Below are 25,654 nucleotides of genomic sequence, written 5' to 3' on the forward strand. Positions count from 1 at the left end.
AATATGTTGTCATGAAATATTTAAATATAACTCACAAAGCAATATATTTCACTTACTCCGATTCTAACTCGCTATTCCATAAATAATCACAAATTGCAGCTTCGATGTCATCAATTCCGCTTGGAATATCCGCTTTTTCAACCTACAATTTTGCATACAAATTTTTGTCACAACAACATAATAAAAATCAAATTAAGTTTTCTTTTATTCAACTTACCTTCTGCTTCTTCTTCTGGGGTGCAGGACATTCTGAATCCAAATCTGCTGCTATAACACTCTCCGGTGTATAAATGACATCGACTTCCTTCATCCTCATTTCTTCCATCTTTTCTTCTTCCTCCTCCCTCTTTTCTTCTTCATATTTTTTCAGTTCATCGTATTTTTTTCTACATAGCTCTTCATCTCTTTTATTTCACCCTTCAATTGATCTCCTTCATCCAAGTATTTATCAACCACCCCCTTCACCCCCGTAAGTTCACTCCTCAATTCCACAACCTCCTTCACCACTCCCTCAAATTTTTCACCCGTCACCATCTTAATATCACCCCTTAACACACCAACTTCTTTCACCACTTCACCCCTCAACACCTCTACTTCTTTCACCACTCCATCTATTTTTCCTTCCACTACCCCCTTATGCCTCTCAAGTGTATCTTCGACTCTCTCAAGTTTCTCTTCGACTCTATCAAGTTTCTCTTCGACTCTTGATTGTATTTGCATGATTTCAAATTGTATTTTTTGATATCAGCCAATTCAGACATCAAAATGTCGAAGTTACTCTGTTTTCCCTCACTGTCATCCCCCAATACAACAATCCATCCTTTCTTCTCCTCTGCCTCCACTGCCTCCTCTACATCCTTGCCAATAACCTTTAAAATTAAATTACAATATTAAGACATTGATTATATTCTTAATATTATTTAATTACATTTATTACCCTTTCTTGCTTCTTCGCTCTATCCAACTTCAACTTCACCATCACTCTAACCACCTCTTCCTTCCCCCATGCACGGATGCGTGCCACTCCGGTTCTTTCATAAGTCGGCACTGCCTCACAGCCCGACCAAAAATCGAACAGTGCAACCTGCATTTATAATAAAATTTATATTTTTATATAAAAACACAAAAAAGTTATTCAACTCATTTACCTCTAAGATTGCTATGCACCCTTTGAGGTATCTCTGGCTGCCCTTTTTAAAGGTGATTATTGATTCAATCTCGAATGGATATATTCAGCCCAATTGAATTCACCCTTCAAGCCTTCATCACAAATGAGCTTCATATGTTCTTTGTTCGTTAATGTATTACCCGTTGGACAAAGAAAGATACCGACAAGGTATAATAGAACTCTGGCCTTCAGCTCATCCCCAACGTAAGATCCATTTTTTATTTCCTCTTCAATTTCAGCATATGTCACCTTATGCTTCAAACCATATTTGGAGGCAAGTGCTTTCCAGTCCTTACTCTTACAGACTTCTACAACACTTTTGCCTTCATTTTCTACCCCCAATACGGCTGCAGCACATGGGATCCCGAGAGGAAATGAAAATCACCATATTTAGCATACATTGACTGACATCAAATTGCACCATCAAGGATCGACACAATTCCCTCCGAATAGGTCGATCCCTTACTCCTACCAATGATCCAAAACCTATTTCTCCCAGCACATTCAACTGACCCTTCTCCTTAAGGTGTTTAATTAATAAATTCACCCTTTTAATGCTGCATCTTGTCGACACTTCCTACATTTTTTAACAATATATAATGTTATAGTTCTTATATATTTTGTATCAACGTATTTACAAGTTTAATGAATACCTTATTTTCATGTGCTTTCCTCCGTTCTTTGTATTCTTTACTATCATTTCTTGACTGTGTGATGTAAGGTTCCTTTTCAGCATCACTCATTGAATTCCATTTGGACCTCACATCTTTTGTCACCTAATATAAAACATAAACGTTTCTTAATCAATACATTAACACTAAATACTACTCAATGTCAATTTCATTTTACATACCGAACCGCTCTGTGTGCCATCTTCCTTCATCCTTTTGCATTCGGCCATACTGTCAACATTTAAAATTTGTAATTAATTTAAAGTTTATCGATACTTTAATCCAATTACCATTTCAACAATAATAACAAAAAGACATTGATACTTACTAGAAGTACATATATCCACCATTTGGTTGCTTTCGAGTCTCGGCCTCAATTTCAAAGTCATCTGCTCCACCAACAATTTTCCAACCCATTGACTCCATTTTTCCTTCATATATCAGTTTACGCAAATCAAATTATTTTGTTACATACACTTTATTCAATATACAAATATAGATAAATACTCTTGTGGTAAAACGGTTTTCTTCAAAAGAATTTGAATGGCCACACCAAAATGTGTCGGCACATTTATACAACCTGTAATATCATTTTCTACCTATAATATTTAATAAAAGTATCGACATTTATATTTTTCCTTGAATATCACTTTCTACCTGCAATCGGTCCCAAATGCTTCTTTACTCCAAAACCTCAAACAACACATAAAAACCCTATCGCGATTACTGTAATAATAAAAAATTAGGGTTTCGACAACATACTTTTCGATTCGACTGCAGCAACAAACAAACAAACTTCGCTTTAGAAACGTCTTCTGAAATGCAGCAACAATTACGCTTCGATTTCAAAACTCGTCCGTTCTATCTATTTTCAGAGGATATTTAGCTTATATTTTCATCGGATATGTTATTTATATTTAATCGATACAAATACAAAAGTGTCGATACTTTTATGTCAGGTGTCGATACTTTCGAAAGGATAATTACCTATTTCTTTGAAAGTGTCGATAATTTATTACACGTACTTACGAAAGTATCGACACTTTCAATATATCCGGTATCATTTTACCGGTTTTATCATTTTGATACCGGTTTTATCATATTTTTACCTGTTATATCGTTTTGGATCGATATATTTTTTTAAAGTATCGACACATTATAGGCGCTAAAACTGCTTCTCTTTTAAATTCACAAAGTGTCGATCCTTATATAAAGTATCGACACTTTCAATATATCCGGTAACGTTTTACCGGTTTTATCATATTTTTACCTGGTATATCATTTTGGATCGATACATTTTTTTAAAGTATCGACACTTTATAGGATTTAAAACTGCTTCTCTTTTAAATTCACGAAGTGTCGATCCTTATATTAAAGTACCAACACTTTAAATGTATCCGGTAGCGCTTTATCGGTTTTATCATTTCTATACCGGTTTTGTCATAGTTTTACCTGTTATATCGTTTTGGATCGACACGTTTTTAATTTGGATCGACACGAACCGGTAGCACAATTTTTTAATATTTCTTCATGACTTAGACCTACTTTTATAAGTATGGACACTTTTATAAAAATGATATATACTTTTTTAAAAGTTATGTAATTTATGTTTCAATTTTTTTTAATAGTGTTTCATGTTTTTCACCTACAATATTAATTTAATAATTTCATTTACACAAAAAATTATTTAATTTTTTTGATATTTTATAAAATATTATTTAGAATTTAAATTTAACAATATTAACCAAATATAATAATAAATATATTTTCATAGAGAAATAAGTATGGACACTTTTATAAAAAGGATAGATACTTTACAATATAACAGGTAAAAATATGACAAAACTAGATTTATTATGACAAAACCGGTAAAATTTACTTTATATGTTAAAAGTATGGACACTTTTATAAAAAGGATAGATACTTACCGATAACCAAAGTTTACCGGTTACCAAATTTTTTAATAATTTTTCATATTTTCTACCTAAAACATTATTAGTTGTCAACATAATAGGTACCGCTAAACCGAATTTATTAAATATATTTTAAAATATCCGATAATGTCGTATATTAACCGTATATTAACCCGTCTTTCCTGAGACAATCCCATGCTCCTTGGGCAGGAGAAATTTCTTCATATAAAGGAGTTTGTAGCATGGGGATTGCAACATAAAAAAGAAAGAAAGAAAGACGTTACGCTACTCTGCTCGTTCTAAATGTTTTTCAAACGTCTTTCATCGAGCACGGTAATTAGTACTTTAAATAAAAAAATAATTTTCTCATCACCCTAAATGATATTTTTTTCTTCAAAATATCATCTCAGCAATTTTGTCAAAATTGAATAGGACTAAGAAGATCCATAATTTTATTAATCATGATTGGTTAGCAAAATAAGATGTTAGCTATTTTATGTTAAAATTTAAATTTTAACTTGCTTAGACTAAATTTAAAAGGTTGGACGATGTTGATCTCTATAGTATCTCGTTTTTTATTAATCAATCAATGAATTAGACATTATAAAAAATTAAAATTATTTAATATAGTATTTATAGTAAAAATTATTAAAGTGTTATTTTTTATAAGATAAAGGAAATCGTTTTGAATCAAGATAAAAAGAACATTTGAGTGATTTATAGAAGAAGGGTGGTTATTGTTTGCAAGGTTGATATTTTCTTGATTTATATTATTCCGAAGAAGATTTTAGTAAAATCGACCAAAGTTAATAATATATGAGATAGGTACATCTGTTAATAAGATTTTATAAATAATTTAATATGTATACACAGACAGAAAATGGAGTGAATAGAGGTAACCTAATTTAAAGTCAAGAAAAGACGCGGAATCATAATATTTTTAATTGGATGTAATGTTGATTTTTTTAATAATTTTTTTATAATATTTTCGATCGCGTTTATTTTTACCGTTTATAGGCTTAAATTAATCTGACGTAGTACAGAGTTATCTAGGAAAATTAGAGTAAACCCCAAAAGAAAATAACGCTACATACTACTTAGCACCAAAAGATTGCAATTTGTTAGACATAAAAATGAGCTGACCCTTATTACCATATGTAATGGGGTAAGGGGGGAGATAGGATAGTAAGCTGTGTCCCCAACGCCAGGTTGAGAGCATCTTCCGTGAAGACCTCCAAATTATGAATTGTCTCCCGTAGAACTCGATCCCACGACCCCAAAGTTAAAAGCCTTTTGCTCTACCAATTGGAATTTGTTAGACACACATACTAATAATAACAACAATAATCCCTGATTTTGTTTGTATATTTCCCCCTTCCTACACTGTTACTGCAAGTCTGAGCAGCGAGCATCCCATATCTGGCTAAGTAAAGCTAAAACTGCAATGCCCCCATATTAAGTCTTAACTCCCATGGAGAAAAATCCCAAAACTCCTTGTCTCCTTGCTCAGCCACCGTACAATTCTTTTGTTTAATGTATGTAACCACTACAGCAAAAGTGTTATGTAGTGGCGTTTTTAGCGGCGTTTAGAAAATAAACACCACAAATTTCGGGATATAGCGGCGTTTACAATCCAAACGCCACAAATTGAGACTTTAGCGGCGTTTTTCCAACAAACGCCGCAGTTGAGTGGTAATTTGGCGGCGTTTATAGCAAGAACGCCACAATATAGTTATTTATAGTGGCGTTTTATCAACAAACGCCGTAAAATAGTAGTACTTTAGCGGCGTTTATGAAAAAACGTTGCAACAGTATTGTCTATAGTGGTGTTTGTGAAACAAACGAAACTATAGAGTGATAAATTACCAGCGTTTATCAAACAAACGCCGCAGAAGGATTGTTTATAGTGGCGTTTGTTCATTAAACGCCGCTATAGAGTATTAATAAAGCAGCGTTTGTAGTAAAAACGCCGCAATATGGTTGTTTATAGTGTTATTTTGGGAAAACGCTAAAGCAAACCTAATCAATAGTGGCGTTTATTTTAAAAACGCTACAAAAACATGTACTATAGTGGTGCTTTTATGTAAAAACACCGCTAAAGGATAAATATATGCTTCACCCTTTTCTCCTTCCCAATCCCTAAAATCATTTCAACATTGCTATCTTCAAAAGGGATTTCTGTGGTACAACAACGGCGCTCACACGATTCCAAGCGAAGTCGTATTCTGTATGTCCCGTGACCAAATCGACCCTCTCACCGGCGAACAGTTATCTGACGATTGCACGGTTTGATCCATTCTCTCACTACTTAACCTTTTCATTTACTTTTTGTTCATATTCTGAAAATGGATAAAACCCAGAAAGCTAACGTAATTGAGAACAATAATAGCGTTAGAATAGGAAAACAATATATATACATACTGTTTTACTGGTTTACTGCTTGGGATCAATGTTTTTCTGCTTTCGAATAGAAAAGTAATAGTTTTCGAATAGGAAAATAATACCTTTGAAAACTTGAAAAAATGGTTATGGTACAAACAACAGTGTTGCCTTGAGAAAGGGAAATTATCGTTGGAATGTCCACCTGGCGTATTTGCTCTGATGATGGATCAAATTATCGTTGGGAGCCTATCGGTCCAAGCTTGCCGTCGAAACTCGATGATGACCCAAAAGGACTCATATTGCTCCAAATCCTTCCATGGTTGATCTCCTAATTGAAGGTAATAATCGTGAAAGTTTCTGCCGCTACATTTTAATTTTGTACTCTAAATTTCATAGTTCGCACGCATGTAGGATGTTCAAAACTTATTGAGAACGATGATAGAGGAGTGGCTAAATACCTTATGCTTAGAACCAAATTTGTAACTCTGTGGCATTGAAAGAATATTCAATTGCAAAAGCAATATCTATCCTCAATGAAGACGACATTGCCTCAACTGTACTCCAAGTAAACGTTTCTATCATCTATTTAAAAAAAATTAATGTTTGATTCTGTTCGCAAGCCACTTCCAATCAAGTTTGATACTGTAGGTGGAAGGTCGTTATCTGTTTCAAGTGAAGCACTGAAGCGCGCAAGGAGTCTTCTTGGTGAACCGGAGGTTGGGGATTTATTTGGTGAAATGGATGAAGAGTATCTCCATATAGACTTTACACGGAGGAAAAACTTAACGATGCGTCGTGAAACAAGGAAAACGACTTTCCTACGTCCTTTCCCACGAAGGAGCACAACTAAATTCTAGTGAACAATATGGTGCATTTGTTTATGCATAACTTTTAGTAGAAAAATTACTGTGTACTTTGTTGTTAAGTATTTTGATGCATAAATTATGTCTAAATTAAAATGTATTGTTGTTGTTAATTAGATAAAGCTACATATATTAGTCATGGTTATTTGATGTAAAATCAACGAATGTTATCTAAATAAAGGTAATTAGCGGTGTTTGTTTCTAAAAACTTAAATTATTTGACGATAGATATGTTATCTAAATAAAGGTTGTTGTTAACATTTTTTATTAACTAAAAATGATTATAAGATAGTATATGTTAAAAAATTTAAATTATTTATGATAGATATTCAAATACTAATATAGATTATGTTTGAATCTGAAAGTTTTAAAGAAAATTCCTTTTTTTTATGTATTGAGGTGGATTGGTACATGTGACATGAAAGAGAGAGATGGAGTGAGTGTCAAAAGCGGGCAATAAATGGTAGCAGGCAGAAAAGCATGTGATCGCAGTTGCGGACCATATGCGCCATAAGATTTGGTTGCCTCCTACCATATTGTCAAAATCCCAAAGTTTTATTACTATTATTATAAATATGTATACGTATATAACACATTCTCTTTCGGTTCCAGGTTATCTGCAGTTGGAGGATTCTATTCTCTTGTAGTTGTATTGCAACTATGGTGTGGTCTTAGGAGGATTCGATTAGGGGTTTTGGTCTCACCCCGCCGTGGAGATTAATCTCCCTGTTCATCATTACTTCTCCGGTCACCATCTTCATTAACATATTTTGTTGATTAATTGAGAGAACGTGTGAATGTCATATCAGAGTGAAATTTATAGATTAATCTCTCAGTTTATAGATATTTGTTTCATCCATAATACTATGCTTTATAACTATGTATAGGGCTATTACATGAGGTAAAATTTATTTATACGGAGTAGAGTGCTTTATGATTTTGATGAATGAAAAAAATCATATTAACAGTAATAAATAACAAGATGTTTGCATGAAAAGAAATACAATGGCTGATTTGCTACTGTAGAGTTTTGAAAAAAATTATTTGTTAAAATAAGGTCTAACTGAAATTATTTTTTAATATAGTGTGAATACTACAGTACCTGTCGGAAGTCTTATGGACCACTAATTACCGACGTAGGTAGTCAATGTAACTTATGGGAAATCTAGGAAACCAATGCTTGAACGTTTGGAGGACATGGCGACCTATAGAGGTTGCCCGGAGGATCTGGCGACCAACCCTCGAACTGTAGCAACACTCCAAATGAGCAAATAATTCTCGGGTTGCATTATCTGAAGAAATTTTTTTATTTCAACTCATTATCTGAAGAATTTTGCCGAAATACAATCGTAGATAATAATAATAATAATAATTTATAAAACGAATTTTCAACCACATCAATCGGTTATTAATCCTTAATAAGCTCTTAAGTTTCATACCACTAAACAAAAATTCTAACTTTTGATGAACAAAAAACTAAATTTCGATCTCATTTCTTAGCGTATAAAAAGAAAAAAGAAAAACCCAGACAAATTGATTAAATTCATTGTCTCTATCGAATAGAACCCAACTTACCTTACCTTTCGAAAAATTATTAGCCCCACTCTATATACCTAAGACCCAAAATTTTTTGGATTTTTCCTTTTCTAATTACCATAATTAATAGCTCTACAACCTAGATTAATTTCATATTAGACTTACTTTCATTATGTGTTGATATATCAACATTTATTTTAAATCCAAAATTGGTGTAATTGTTTTTATACTTGTAAGACTTTAAGAATCCTATTTCTATATTCACATTAAAGATGATGAAATGATAGAACAGTGGAAGTTTTGAAACTTCAATCTTATTTTAGCTAACATAAATAAAAAATAGGGTATAGTACATATAGACCCCCAATTATAGAATATTATTTTGTTCAGTCCACTAACTATTAAAAGTTATGGAACGGTTCTTGACTAAGTCTTTGACTATTAAAGTTACAAAATGATAATTTGACTATTCATATGTTCTAACTCGTCATTTTCATAAAATTGACTGCAATCTGAGCTGGACGTTAACCTACTGATTGTGATAAATAATTTGATCGTAAAATCTGAAACGACTATCATATCTCAGTAAATAACTTAACCGACTATCATCATATTTTAACAAAAAGAACGAGTTTGGAACATATAATAGTCATGTGACCATTTGTAACTTTTAACAGTTGAAAGACTCAACAAATCAATACTCTCTAGTCAATGAACCATTTTATAACTTTTAATGGTTGAAGACTCAACAAAATAACACCCTATAGTCAAGGGGCTATTTGTGTACTTTACCCTGGAAAAAAAAGGTTTTGATTCATTTGTGTCATATTAGATAAGCACATATATGAATAGGAAAACGGGCGGGGCGGTGCGGATACCTCTTCCTCAATCTCTTATCCACTTAATATTTTCGTATCTATCATTTACCCACTACACACGACGAGTAAAATTTTTAAATCCACACCGGCCATGCGAGTACATTCTTAAGTCCATCCTCACACCCATTAACTAACTGGATACCCACCACTCATTCCATACATGTTTGTACCCATCGATTTGAGATCGGAGAAACAACTAACTTCAATTTTGAAAATGTTTATACTATAATGTGCTATAAAATCTTAATATTTATAAATAATCTTTGGAATTATATCTAAATTCATAATGGTTCAAATTTTATATAGTGGATAGTTAGTGGACGAATGGATGTGGAGCGGCGGATGCGAGACGAGTAAGGTCTTAACCCATCACTTTCCGACTACCTACGGTAGATATGACTTTTTACATCAACACCCGCCTACTACCCATTAAACTTATATCTATTTCTTCCTAATGGCATGAATACGATGCAAAATTCATTAATTGTACCTGTCTTTCATCCTTATATATGAATATGTTTTTTATCATGAAATTTAGACATGAAATATCAATATTTTAAAATAATTTCTCATTGATAATTCTTTTATATTTTATGTTATCGAGTTATTGAATTAATAAAAAATATATTTATAACGTGCTTTTCTAAAATATCTTCGTATTCAGTTTCGTTAACTATTGGTTCAAAATATTAGTCCTTAACTCGTCAATATATTAAAATTTAGGGTAAACTATACAGTTGACCACTTAACTATGTACTCCCTTTACTTTGTCACCGTCTTTCAAATTTTATAACTCACACTACTTAACTATTTAATTTGTTCAATCAGACCACTAGTCGTAATATTTGACGAAATGTTGACCTGACAGTTAAAAGAATTGGTATATTTCTACATATAGTCCTTAATATTTATATATTCTTTCAATTTGATCATATTTTACATTTAATTTAATAAATTATCATTCAATCAGAATATGATATTGTTAGTACTGGAGCATGACATGTGTTGTTAGTGACATGTGTCAATTCATGATTGGAGGATTTTTTATTAATTTAAGTTTATTTAATTAAATAATTTTTTATCCAATCAGGAGGTGACATGTTACCATCCGATTGGATACAAAATAAAGGGGAAGAATTTGCTCTTGGGTGGAATCAAACCAATGTGCAAAGGATTGATAAACAACACCCGAGCCACTGCAAGAAACATCTCTGGTGGTTTATTACTTACAACAAATTATATTTATCCTTTTAAAGCTTGATAATGGTAAAAGAAAATAAATAAAAATAAATTAGATTAATTTTTTTTAATATTTGATTCAAGAGTTGATCTATTATAAATTAATTACTGCTGATTATAACAAATATTTTTTAAATATTATTCATCAAAAATATTAAAAAATAAAAATAAATTTAAAAGCAAATAAATTAGAATTAATTTTTTTAATATTTGATTCAAGAGTTAATCTATTAATAAATTAATTACTGCTGATTATAACAAATATTTTTTAAATATTATTCATCAAAAATATTAAAAAATAAAAATAAATTTTAAAAGCTTTTAAATTTATATATTGAGAACGTTTGGTAGAAAATAAGCTCAGAATAGTAAAAACTATATAGAAAATTATGTAAGTTTTGTAACTGGAGAGGGGTTTGTCCTAGTGGTTCGAGCTTGTCTACTCATCCCTATGGTCCAAGGTTTGGTTTCACCTAAGAGCAATTTCATCTCTTTTATTTTCTATCCAATTTGGAGGTGACATGTGTTGCCTCCCGATTGGATAGAAAAAAATTTAAATTATAAAAAATTCTCTAATTATTTATTGACACGTGTCATGCTCCTGTACTGACACATGTCAGATCCTAATTGAATGATTAATTTATTAAATTAAATTTAAATTATGACCAATTGAGAGAATATATAAATATTAAGGACTATATGTAGAAATATATCAATTCTTTTAACTGTCATGTCATCGTTTCGTCAAATATTAACGTCTAGTGGTCTGATTGAACAAATTAAATAGTTAAGTGGTGTGATTAAAAATTGAATTATCGGTGGTAAAAGTAAAAGGACTACGTAGTTATAATAAAAAATTATATATAACTTTATTAGTTGTGGTTTAAATCTTAATAATATTTTCATTTGTTTTATTTAAAACTTTTATTAAATTTTCTTTCAATATTTTTGTGTCATATTTTTCTTTCTCTTTAATTTTTGTTCATACTAATCTTAATATGGTTTCCGACAGTCGGTGACTATTAGTTCTCTTGTTTTTTTTATATTATGTCTTTTATTTTCTTTTCTTTTTCTCGAGTCTTTTTAATTTTTATAAGAATCTCTATTCTTGTGACACATTTTTCTCTGCTCTTGAGCACGCGTTTTCTCTGATCTTGTGGCATAATCCATATGGTTTTGGTACATTTTTCGCATACTTTTACGAACCATTTTGGTTTTCACACAAAACCCATCATGACATTTATTTTCAGAGTGGTGTGTCGGTGTTCATGTATAGTTAGATCCCCTCTTTTGGTAAAATGTTGTTTGCCGATGTAATCAGAATTGTGTAGAGAAATAGCCTGTCAAATTGTTTGGTTTGCTCACCGCTCCTTTATCACTTTGTAAAGTGTCTTATTCGACAGAGATAAGGAATTTTTGGAGGTTATTGGCTTTTGACGTTGGTCGTCATTCTCAATTGAATATTTTATTTTCTTCGTTTCTTTAGGTTTAGTTTTTACTTTTGTATGAGTTTTTTGTGACTTGTCTCCAAATTTCTCTCTATATTTTGATGCATGTAATTTTGATTACTTTCATTATTAATGAAATCTAGTTACCATGGTTAAAAAAAACTTTATTAAAATTGAATAAGATAAACAAATTCTTATAACAATATTAATTATGATTTATAAATATTTAAATCGTTTTACTATTAAGTTGAGACTAAATTAATCAATGACATCAAACTCATCAGTGTATCCACGGTACAATGATTTTCGATTATGAGTAAGATTTCTTTGTAAAAACTGTCTTTAATAGGATCATTATCGTCATTATTTTAAAGATTTTCAACATTATCTCTAACGTTGTTGACAATAAAATTATTAATTAGGTGTGTTCATTCATTGACGGACCACAATCGTAAGATGATAATGACCAATGAAGAATAATGATTACAAAACTTTTTTATTCAAGAATATCATCGTTGAATGCAAACTATGAAAATTCATAAAATATTTTGATGAAAAGGACACTATGGTTAAATTGATTATGGTGATACTACTAGAGCATTACATGCCAATCGCAATGCGTATGTTAAGAAGCTAGTTAGGAAGTTAGTTAGGTTGTTAGTAGCAGTTTAGTTGTTAATTAAATATGATAAATCAATTAGTTTGATTGTACATAAGATGAATATAGTGAGTAAAGCATTACTTCATATAGCTCATTATCATCTTCTTTACTCGTATAAATGTTGACATGGTATCAAAGGCCATCGTCGGCAGTTGTTTCCGGTAGTTTGTTTTCGTGAGTTGGTTTAATTGCTATCTTTCTTGTTCTTTGTTTTTGCACAATCATGGTCTAACCGGAGACAACTCAAATTGACTACAATCATACTCGCTATCTTTATCCTTCAGACACTCCGGGAACGATAAGCTAACTGGTGTGGAAAACTACAATCTATGGAGCAAATCCATGCGCATTGCTTTATTATCCAAGAACAAGATTGGATTCATAGATGGAACTTGTTCTCGTGAAGGTCTTCTCCATATCTTTTGGCATAATGGGAGCGTTCCAATGTCATTTTTCTTTCGTGGATCTTGAATACGGTTAGTCAAGAACTTTCAACAGGAATAGTTTTTGCTTAAAATGCATTACGTGTTGGGAAGATCTTAAAGAACATTTTATAAGATTGATGGTTCAACGTGTTATTTTTCTGCATCGAGAAATTGTTTCTCATTCTCAAGGTACGTCTTCCATTTTGGTTTATTACACACGCTTGCGATTGCTCTGGGATGAATATATGCTATTGCTCCTTTCGCTGTGTGCAACTGTGAATTTTCTCAGCAGAATACGAAACATGTTCATCATCAACGACTTTTTCAATTTCTTATGGGATTGAATGATTTCTACTCTATGGTACACAATCAAATATTGTTGTTAAAACCTTTACCTTCTGTAAATCAAGCGTATTCCATGCTTTTTCAAGAGGAAGATCAGCGTCAAAATACATGAATATTAGCCAATGTTTAGAACCTACTGCATTCTACTCTAGCACTCAGTCAAGAAAAGTTTCAATGGAGTGTGCGATTATTGTCATATCAAAGGACATAAGAAGGAAACGTGCTACAAGCTAATTGGTATCCTCTGATTACAAGTTTACTAAGCATAAGGGATCTACTGCTAACATGGTGTCTTGAATATTGAAGGAGATCAACCTCTTCTTTGGCTGAAACTTTATTTCTGCTAAGGTTCCTACATTTTAAAGTCACCCAGCTCGCGGTTTGTCATGTTATTTCCAGCAAAAATTCTTATTTGTCTTCTACTTGTTAAATCAGATAATGATGTACTATGGCATGAACGACTTGGCCATACCTCTTTGAGTACTTTGAATAAAATGTCTCAGTTACATAGCAATTTGTCTAATGTTGATCATGTTAAAAGTTGTGGTGTTTGTCCACTTGCTAAACAAACTCATTTACCATTTCCTATGAGTGATTCTCGTGAGTCAACTGCATTTTCTCTTATTCACATTGATCTCTGGGGAACGTATCGTATTTCAACACATATTGGACATAGATATTTCTTAACTGTTGTTGATGATCATACGCGTATGACATGGGTGTTTTTTACTTAGACTCAAAAGTGATGCATTTGTCCACCCTTAAACAATCATTTTGTCTATGTTGACAATAATTTTTCTGTAAAGTTAAAACTGTGAGAAGTGATAATGGTTGGGAATTCTTTAGTAATGAAGGCAGTGCTTTCTTTTATTCTCAAGGGATTGTTCATCAAAGTTCTTGTGTTCATGCGCCCCAACAAAACTGGGTTACTGAGCGAAAACACCAGCATTTGCTTAATGTTGCTCGTGCTATTAAGTTTCAGTCTTTTGTTCCAATTAAATTCTGGGGTGAATGTATTCAAATTGTCTGTTACATAATTAATAGGCTGCCAACCAGGGTTCTTCAATGGAAAACACCATTTCAAATACTTTAAGGGAAGGTGTCTAGTCTTTCACATCTTAGAGTATTTGGGTATCTTTGTTATGCTATTATCCCCAACAATCATGAAAATTTTTCTTTTAGGTCTGTTCCTTCGGTTTTATGGGATATTCGTTGGTGCAGAAGGGTTATGTCATTTTTAGTTTAAGTTCTAAATCCCCTTTTTTAATCGTGATGTGGTATTTCATGAGTCTATTTTTTTTCAGTTTCCAGTTAAAAATTCTCCTTTGTTTCATATCTCGACATTGCCTAGTGACCTTGATCAAGATTTTTTCATATTCTAGTTGTAACAATGCATATTCACGTGATGAGTCTTCATATGTGCATAAGTTTTCATGCAACCCTGAAACTACAAATGCTTAAAATATAGCTTTTGGTTTAGCCTCGATTCCTGTTTCATGTCATTCATCTTCTCGGTTATCGAGTCAGCCATTGTATCTAGTTCATCTCCTTTATGGTATTCTACTCGGGTTACTAACCACCTTCCCGTTATCTAATTTTGTTTGTCCTTCTCAATCCTCTTCTTATACTTCAGCAAGCATGTACACTTTCTTCTTCTAATCATCTTTTTTTTTTCCTCATTTATCTTTACAAACACCAGTTTTGATGTTTCTTCCTTATCTCTATTGAACCTAAAACCTACCATGAGGCAGCTCGTGATGAACGCTGGGTAGAAGCTATGCACATGAAATTCATGCTCTAGAGGCGAATGGTACTTGGAAAGTGGTTGATCTACCCCTAATAAATGACCCATTGGTTGCAAATGGGTATACCGGATCAAGTATAACTTTGATGGTTTAATTGAAAGATTTAAAGCCTGGTTAGTTGCTAAAGGTTATAGTCAGTGTGAAGGTATTGACTTCCATGATACTTTTTCACTGTGGCAAAACAAGTCATTGTTCGTACTGTTATTGCCATGGTGCTATGTTTGGATGGGAGTATATCAAATGGATGTCTTCAATGCTTTCTTACAAGGTGATCTTCATGAAGAGGTTTATATGATGCTGCCAGATGGTTTTTCGCAACCAGGGGAAGTTTAGAGTATGCAGGCTGCTCAAATCATTATATGGTTTGAAGTAGGCATCTCATCAATGGAACTTAAAGTTGATTGAAGCCCTTACAGCTAGGGTTATGTGAAAAGCCTTTATGATTACTCGTTTTTCACAAACGATAGGGTGAAAATTAGTAATAATGTGATTTATGTGGATGATCTCTTAATCACAGGCAATGATAGTGGAATGATAGAAGAGTTGAAAAACATCATTCACAGGAATTTTAAGATGAAAGATTTGGGGTAACTCAAGTATTTTTTTAGGCATTGAGGTTGTACGAACTATAGAAGGAATCATTCTAAGTCAACAAAAATATGCCTTAAAGCTCATTGTAGATTCTGGTTTGGGGAATGCACGTAGTATTTCTACTCCTATTGAGTAGAATCAAAAGCTTACATCATCTGAGTATGATATGCACGTTGAGCATCATTCTGATGAGCTTTTAGAAGATACTGGAATGTATCAAAGATTGATTGAAAGGCTCATTTACTTAACATATACTTTGCCCCAGATATAATGTATGTTGTTAAGCTTTTAAGTCAATTTATGCAAGCTCCAAAGAAAGTTCATTATGAAGCAACTATGCGTATTGTGATATATTCGGAAAAATCCAGGAGAAGACATTTTGTTTTCAGTCAAAAGTAGCCCAACTTGGTTGCATTTTGTGATTTTGACTGGGCTGCTTGTCCAATGTCAAGGCGTTCTGTTACTAGTTATGTTAAGTTGGGAGACTCTCTCATCTGCTGGAAGTCTAAGAAGCAGAGCACAATCTCGCGATCATCAGTTGAAGCTGAATACAAGTGTATGGCATTTACTATAGCATAATTAGTTTGGTTGAGAGGATTGACTAAGGAACTGGAATTGAGCACCATGAGCCAACAACATTGTATTGTGATAATCAGGCTGCACTCCACATTGCAGCAAATCTGGTGTATCATGAAAGAACGAGCATATTGAGATCGATTTTCACTTTGTTCGTGAGCAGATACAAAAGGGGTTGTTTGTACCAGCAGTCTCAACTAAAGAACAATAGATTGATATTTTCACAAAAGGCCTAGGGAAAAACCAACATGAACGTTTGAAGGTCAAGTTAGGAATGAAAGACATTAATCATTCTCCAACTTGAGGGGGTGTAAGAAACTAGTTAGAAAGTTAGTAGAAGTTAGTTAGGTTGTTAGTAGCAATTTAGTTGTTAATAAAATATATAAATACATTAGTTGATTGTACATAAGATGAATATAGTAAGTAAAGCATTATCCTATAGCTCATTCTCATTTTCTTTACTCTTATAAATGTTGACAGCGTTTTAGAATAATTGTCTGATCTGATAGCACTGACTTATAATAACATTGTATTAGACTTCAATGAAATGCAACAATATACGATGAATATTGCATCTCGACCGATTACACATCGGTGGCATCGACAATTATGTATGATGTAATTGTGTGGGCATTGCCAAGAAGTTTAATTTGAAAATATATGGAGCATCATTTTTTAAAGGAAACAAATTATTTTATTATCATTATCAAGCCACACCAGGACGATAGCTGAGATAGAGACCTCATTAAATAACCTCTCTAAACCTAAGTGGAGGAAAAAGAGTGTCCCAACCTAAGCCACAATGAATCAAATACACACATGAATGATTAATAAAAATTAAGAGTTGTGCGCACCTAGAAGTTATAAGCGCGAACTCTAACAATAGACAAGATTTAGCAACAAGGCTAGTTTACAAACACAACCACAAAAATTCCATATCAGAGAGCCCACAATGAATTAAATTACTAAGGGCCAATGATCAATCCTTCAGACCATTCCAAAGATCTTCCTTCAACATCCACTATCAATTATACATCCTCAATTAAATAGAAACTATCGTAGCTCAACAACAATACCTTGTTACTCAAATCTGATCGATTGTTTAACCAGAGGTACTTTGCTTGGAAACCTCTGTATTCATAATACTCTTATTCAGAGTGATTCCCACTTTCACCAAATTTCACACACCTTAAACTACCCATCCTTTCATAAACTTACTGCAACTCCAAGGTCAAACATCAATTTGGGTGTAAATGTCTTTTCCATCCATCCAAGCTTCTAAAGCCTCATGTAGGAGCTAGTCATATGCACTGATCAGAATTAGTTATACAGCCAAACCTCTCCTTTAATTATTACTTGATCACTAATACGGTGAGTAAACATTAAATGGACAAACTCTCGAAATTATAAGGCAGCAAAGAGGATCATTGGCTTGAACAAAGTGCCACACGGCTTTGCAAAACCTTTTCACACCACGGAGAAAACTACAAGACACCATCAACTAGTTACAGGAACTTTCATCCACACGAAAGGGAAAACTCCTCGAGCACCTTCTTGAGATGGGTCATGTGCTTCTATATTTCTCTCTCTATAAGCAAAAGAAACTTTTCAGGACCGACTTAAGTAGTCGCCCTACATTTTTCGACTAAACCTTCAAAATGCTTTGGTGCGCTACTGGGGTTCTCGATCCAATTTATCGCTTTAAGGCAGTCTGATTCGATTATTAAGATGTCATTCTCATCCCACTTGAAAAAGGAGAATAATTGGCACGCTTCAAGTATAACAATCAGTTAATCACTTAAGGGGTCCAAATTCTGATGTTTCTATAAAAACGAATAAGTAACTTCCCCCTATGGTCATGGAGAATTCCTCCTATTCTAGCTTCACCAACGCTGCCATAAACTGTTGCATCCACATTAAATTTCAATTTACCTAATGAAGGTGCAATCCAAGAACCATTTGATGGTCTGCTTTGCATGTGCAAAGTAAAAGATATTGCGGATGGGCATCTTGTAAAGTCATTGAGAGAGATAATCACCTCTGACTATTGTTTTTGGCCCAAATTCTAATTCTCAGGGTCACTAAATCCACGATACTCTTTACCTCCCAAGCTTTTTTGTTGAATATCACCCCATTGAGAGCTAACCAAAGGGACCAAACGATGTCGAAAAATGCTAATTGCCATGGAGGATTCATCGATAGTTTTGGTGATAATGCTTCCCATATTAGGAGAAGATTTTTTAAAGTTCTCGACATAACTAGATTAACACTCCAACATTTTCACCTCTCATGTCAGACAATCTATGAAACCTCGTATTGACAAAAAAGAGGTATGCCTGTTCTTCTACTGTTCCACAAAATGCACACTTGTCCCTTTCTACGTTGCGTACACCTTACTTCAAGAGTTCAGCTCTTACTGGGACACGGTTTTGGATTGCTCTCCAAACAAAAAACTCCACTTTCGGAGGAGCCAATCCTGCCCAAACATATTTCCAAATGTGGTCAGCAGACTCCCCATCTCAAACAACAATCTCATAGAAAGCCTTAGGTGAATAAGTACCCGATGAACTTATAGACCATTTGAGGCAGTCCTGTAATGATGAGTTTGAAGCAGCTTGATTGAGAATCTGAAGAAAAATCTCCATTGAACTACCTCCCAATCAAACAAGTTTCTATTAAGTTCACCACAGATTCCCATGTTTCGTTTGCTTTGAACCCAAACTCACTAACTTTACCAAACTTTTTCTTTGTTTGTGCGAAAATCAGGGGGAACATATATTTAAGTGGGGCTTCCCCAGCCCAAGGATCCTCCTAAAAATTGATTCTTTGACCATCACCAAGGATTAATTTTAAATTGCCCATAAAACGCCATTAGATTTGAATAGTGGCTTTGAAATATTTTTCCAAATCCATGAAACTTTACCACGCTTAACTGGATTAGGAAGGAGGCGCTCAAAGCATCACCCTTTTTTCCATCAATCTTCTTTCTCTATAAACTATTTGGCTCGAAACCATATCTCCACAACCATTTGTTGAGAAGCGATCTATTTCGAATAAGGATATCATAGAAACCAAAACCCTCCACAATCTTTTGGTTTCACTATATTATCTATTTTATCCAATGAATAGGTCAATTCGACGAAGGATCCCAAATGAAGTTTTCTACCATTTTATTAAGTTTGGTCGCAATAATCCTCAGCAATTTGAACAAAGAAGTGTAATAAACTGGTAAATTTGATAGGACAACCCTTACCAAAGTTAACATTCCTTCAAAAGAGAGCATTTTACCTTTCCACCCATCCAATATGGCTTGAAATTTTTCAATGATAGGCTGCCACAACGATTTAGAATTGCGTCGATGGCCCAATGGGAGCCCGATATAGCTACTAGGAAACGCCTCAGTATTACATTTTATCGCTCCAGCCCATGAGTCCAAAACACTACTCTCCATATTTATTCCCATCAGCTTCATTTTTTGCATATTTAATTTGAGTCCAGATGAAATCTCGAATATTTGAAGAACCCTCTTGATATTAGAGACACTGTTCTCGGATGCTTCTGAGAAAAGAAGAATATCATTAGCGAATTAAATGTGGGAAATTTCCAAGCCATTGTTGTCCAATGACAAACCTTTAACTAGCCCGAAATCGACTGCTTTCCGCAAAAGTGAACTGAGCTTCCACAATGAGATCAAGAGTGGGGAAAGTGGGCATCCTTGCCGCAGACTTCTACTTATCTTAAAACTAGATGTTGGGCTCCATTTACCAACACTGATATGGTTGCGATAGAAACACACATTTTAATCCATTTCTCCATTTGTCCCCGAAACTCATCTTTTGTAAAACCCCAATCTACAGTATCATAAGCCTTTTTAAAGTCTACTTTGAATACTACGACTTTTCTTTGCTATTCTTACAATAATCTATCACCCTATTGGCAATTAAAACACAATCAATGATGTGTTTGTTTGTTTGGCATAAAAGCGAACTGTGTCTTGCTAACAATATCACCGATACAACCTGATAGTCTCTTCAAGAGAACTCGAGATAGAATTTTATAAAGACTACCCACCAAGCTATTAGGTCTGAAATCATCAAATCTTTTCGGATTAGGATTCTTCAGAATGAGAGCAATGTAGGAGTAGTTTAATGAGGTATCCTTTAATTCCCCTTGGTGGAAGTCATTAAAGAAATTCATCACGTCAACTTTGAAGGAGTGTCAATTTTTTTTTGTAAAAATCAGGTTAAATCCATTTGGGCCAGAAGCTCTTGAGCCATCTACTGAAACTATAGCTGACCAAACTTCTTCCACTGTGAATGGCGCTTCTAAACCTGAGGCAGACTCAACATTCAGCTTCTTCTTATCAACATCAAATAATTTCACTCACAACTTATAAATCTTATTATATATTCCGCGAAAATGGTTCAAGAAAGGCAAAGTATTGGGTTTTTCGAATGAAGCTCAATGATTAATCGAATGATTTTCCAAGAAGGGTTGAATTGATTTTTGAGATTAGGGAGTAAGGAGATTAAAAAGATAGACATTAGTACAAGGATTTATAGTGGTTCGACTTGTCAACCAAGTCTACATCCATTACCTTAGCTTATCACTAAGGATTTTCTAACAAATTTACTAATTTATTTTTTACAAGATCAAGAGATAACCTTTACACTCCCTATCTTTTCAATGGCTAAGATAGAATCAGTCTCCTTTACAAAAGGAATAAAAAGAGTAAACAAGAAAACCTCTCTAAGGTAGGTGTTTACAAGAATTAAGCTCACAAGAACAAGAATATTTACAAGAGAAAGGAAAAATAAGAATGAAAAACTCTTCTATTGTGTTTGATTGCTTGGATAGGTGTTCTAACACTTCTTCAAGTGTCATCAACTTGTTTTATATGTTGGAATGAGACTGTGGTCGTTTCTAGCCGTTGGGGATGATTTGGAGCTGTTGGGGATAAATTTTCTGCAAAATAAAATTGCCCAGGACAAGGAGTATCGGTACTCCTTTAATGAGTATCAGTACTATATTTATAATTTTTAAATAAAATAACCGTTAAAGACCGTTGGGCTTGACCAGTATCAATACTACATGTAAAGTAGTATTGGTACCCCTTGGGTATCAATACTTATTTTTCATTTTGGAATTTGAGTTATTTGGAAAACATCTGGTAGTATCGATATTATCTAGAGAGTATCGATACTTCTCTTACTTTTGGTATCAGTACCACATAAACATATCTATACTATCGCCACTATTCATGTAGTATCGATACTGTTCTTACAGTATCGATACTACGTACCCATAAAATAGTTTTGTGATCAAATTCGAGTTTATTGAACTTTGAATTATTTTGAAAACTTTGAAGTTTGAACAAATTCAGGTCCAACTGTTTCGAATTGAAGCAACCGAATGAAAAAAAATTGGTGTTCTTTGTCACCATCTTTAAACCATTTAAGGCAAGACTTTTTGAGCCATTCTCGTTCCTCTCTTCTAAGTCTCGTCCAAAGGGAAGCTATGTGGGATTGGATAGTCAATCAGACGTTCTCTGGATCAGAGATGATAGGAGATCCGCTTTTAACTTTTCGATTTTCGATTCAATGTCGCTGATAGACATAGACTATTTGTTTTTGACATCCTTAGCCCAAAGCTTTGCGGCTAATTTAACTATCTGGAGAATGTTACCCACTCCTGTTCCATAGTTTTCTTCAATAACCCTCTTAGTTGATTTCACAAAAATATGGGTCCTCTAGCCAATGAGTGAAAAATTTGAATGATCGAGCTCTCGATCCTTGGTTTTCAATCTTTAGCAGCACATGATTATGGTCTGACGTACCTCTGGCCAAAGTTTTTTTAGTTATAAAAGGCACCAAGATTAAAACCTCTGGAGATATTAGGAACATGTCAAGTCTGCAAGCTTTTGGTTCCGATCCGGACCTTTCTCATGTGAAGGAGCTGCCTGATAGAGGAAGATCGACCAAATTGTTTATCTGTATGAACTCCATTAGGATGTTAGCAGCGTGAATATTCGTTGGTCCTCCAAATTTATCCGAGCTCGAAAAGACTTGGTTGAAGTCTCCTCCTATTATCAATGGCAACTTAAGGGCTTCGATCATCTCAGACAAGCCTTCCAAGAAAGATCTCCTTTTGCTTGCTTCGTGGGAGCATAAATATTTAAAAGACCACATCTCAAATTTAACTCTTGAATAGATCCGATCAGAAGTATGAATATGTTATTGATGTTGGTAGATTCCAACTGAAAGAAGCTCTCATCCTATAAGGATATAAGACCACCAGAAGCTCCAATCGATGGAGAGAACACCATTTTTCCTTCGCTTGCTCCCCAAAGTTTGAAACTTAACCAATGCTTCTGTATAACTAACTTGGTTTCCTGAATAAATATTTTTTGCTTTGCTAGTTGAGATGACTCTCCTAACAGCCTTCAACTTTTCCGCCCTGCCAAGATCTCTTACATTCCATGTTATAAAATAAAAATCATGCTTAAACAAGAAAACTCACAGAGAAAAACATTTCACACTAGCCACTATTCAGGTTTCTCTGCATTTCCACTTCTTCAACCTCCTGTAAGTGACTAAGAACTACATCATCTGGAGCATCAAAATTGACTCCCAGTATTCTACTAACTTCAAGAATAGTTTCCGCTTCAGAAAGAATTCTCCCACCTGGACATCCACTTGAGAAGATCTGGGAAGGCAAGTTGATTGAAGAACTATCCCTGCAATCAGTTTTCTTCCTTTTGACTTTTGCTCATATATCTAACAAAATTGTTTTCTTTCGTTTTTTGTATGGTATGGGCTTACATTTTCAAAACTTCAAATATTCCCCTTCTGAGGGCATTTCTATGTTCTTTATGGTCTTACCTCTTACTTCTTGACTTGAGGGAATACCATTATTGAGCTGACGAGCACTAGGGCGGGTTATTTCTACATTGGTAGCTTTAACTGTGACATCTACCGGATTAAAGGGACTATGCAATGGATCCTGGACAACTTCAAAAATGATTAGGTCATCGATAAGGCCTATTTCAGAAATGGCATATGGTTCCCCACAAGATTCTCTCCCATCAGAGTTTTGAATTTCGCTATCACAACTCTTATTATTGGACTTTCCCGTTTGACCCCCTCTCGCAATTGGATTCTCACTGGGGTTTTCACATGCTTTTGGCCCATTTTTTGCATGGCACTGTAGCCTATACAATAACTATAAGTTAATATAAATATTATCAGAGTGAATCTTGGGTAATTAATAAGGTTGATTGAGTGAGGAATAAGGGCCTCATAAACAGATAAAAAAAGGTTGAATGGGCAGTGTGTCCTATGCATAATGCCACTGTGGAATGACTTTGGTGGGGGCTGTCATCATATCTGCAATGGTCTTTGGTTTCGTCTTTTATCAATCCCCACCCTAAAAATAAGACCATTTAGCCATTAGGGCCTTTGACTTGCCTCAACTTGTTGCCTAATTCATTTAAGAAACCTTTATAATTCCAAATTATGGTGATGTGGATTTGCTCCTTTTTCATTAATGCATCATTTTTTACCCTCCTTTGTGCTGGGATCAATTATTTGTATAGGTGAAATCAATAATGAGTTTAATTATAAATGTTATTGAAGGCAAACTATTTCGTATGTCGCTGAACTTTAAATATTGTATCATTCATACTATTAAATAGTTTTCTTAAAATAAATTTATCCTCCTTCGTTGTTTTGAGTATTAGACTTGAGTCTCTTAGGATATAACAATTAATGATCACAATAGTCAACACGACAATAATGATCAATCAAACATAATCTTATCTTTCTCTATCACTAGAAAGAATAAGTTTGAAAGAATTTTATAAATGTTTTCCTATTACAAAGTTATGTCAAAATTATGTATCAACTAGCCTATATAGTGAGGAGGAAATGAATTGAAAGACTAAGACCATTTGATGAAGAGGCTTAACCTTTGACGAAGAGAATTGTTGAAAAAATAATTATTTATTTCTTGTTGATTAAACTTATTTCTTAGTTTAAAGCTGCATCCATTCAATCATATCTGTTAATTTTCTAACAATTCTCTTCATCAAAGTCCAAGTCTCTTCATCAAATGGTCTTAACCTTTAAACTCATTTCTCCTCAACTATATATAGACTAGTTAAGGCACAATTTAGACATAATATTTGAATAGTAAAAGACTTAGAAAATTCATTTTAATTTCATTCTTTCTAGTGATAGAGAAATGCAAGATTGTTTTCGACTGAACACTACTGTTGTGATCATTTGTTATTGTATTGTGAGAGACTGAAAACAAGATTGTGTTCAACTGATCACTGTTGTTGTGCTTACTGTTGTGGTCCTTTGTTATTGTATCGTGAGAGACTGAAATCCAACGTCACTCAAAACACCAAGGAGATGACGAATCTGTCTTAAGGAAAAATGTTTATACATGCCTCAACAAAAATTCTTTTTTTATCCGACTCTATTCATCTGATTCTATATTTACATACGAGTAATAATTTATTCTTTTATTTTTATTTTGCTTCGGTTAATTCATAATGTTTATTTTATTATTATTATTTTTCTCGAATTAATATTTTATCTAACAAATTATACATGAATTTTAATCGAATTTATAATGTTAAATATGATGAATTAAAGCTTTTAGGCATGAAAGTTACATTAGATTATACGATCCCCACTTGCATTCAATATAGGACCAAAGAATACGGCCCAAATACCTCTATTACTATTAAAAAAAAGGATGGCGACGTGAGACCAACACCATAATACACAGCCCATCTTCCTCAAAAGATCATTGCTTAGATGCAGCTATACAAATCCCATTCCCAATGGCTCCTTTCTGGTGTGGGGACAAAACTTCCAAAGTTTCTGTCTGCATATATCTATCCAACTGAAACTATATATGTATATATTAGATTCTTTTGTACTGTGTTTCATGGATGGGCAGAACTACGGCAGTTGCATAAGGGGTGACCTTGAGTGGCAGCTTCTTCTTCATCTTAACTGTCGGAAAGTAAACGATTACCCATCTGCATATATAACAAGTTAACAGAACACGGGGTTGTTTTCGAATTTCGACATAACCGTAAGAGATGGCAAAAATCTGAAGAAAAATTCAACCATGAAAAAC

General features: G+C 33.7%; 1 long non-coding RNA gene across 1 annotated transcript; it reads left to right on the top strand.

The window, feature by feature from the left end:
• The first annotated feature begins 11,162 nt into the window (after positions 1 to 11,162).
• Positions 11,163 to 25,413, top strand: LOC120195415. Its single transcript, XR_005523048.1, has 3 exons — positions 11,163 to 11,175; positions 20,640 to 20,641; positions 25,278 to 25,413. It is a non-coding gene; the product is annotated as an uncharacterized LOC120195415 (long non-coding RNA).
• Positions 25,414 to 25,654: the final 241 nt, after the last annotated feature.

This window comes from Hibiscus syriacus, unplaced genomic scaffold (assembly GCF_006381635.1).
Source record: "Hibiscus syriacus cultivar Baekdansim isolate YM2019G1 unplaced genomic scaffold, ASM638163v2 tig00117012_pilon, whole genome shotgun sequence".
In the NCBI taxonomy this organism is placed as follows: Eukaryota; Viridiplantae; Streptophyta; class Magnoliopsida; order Malvales; family Malvaceae; genus Hibiscus; species Hibiscus syriacus.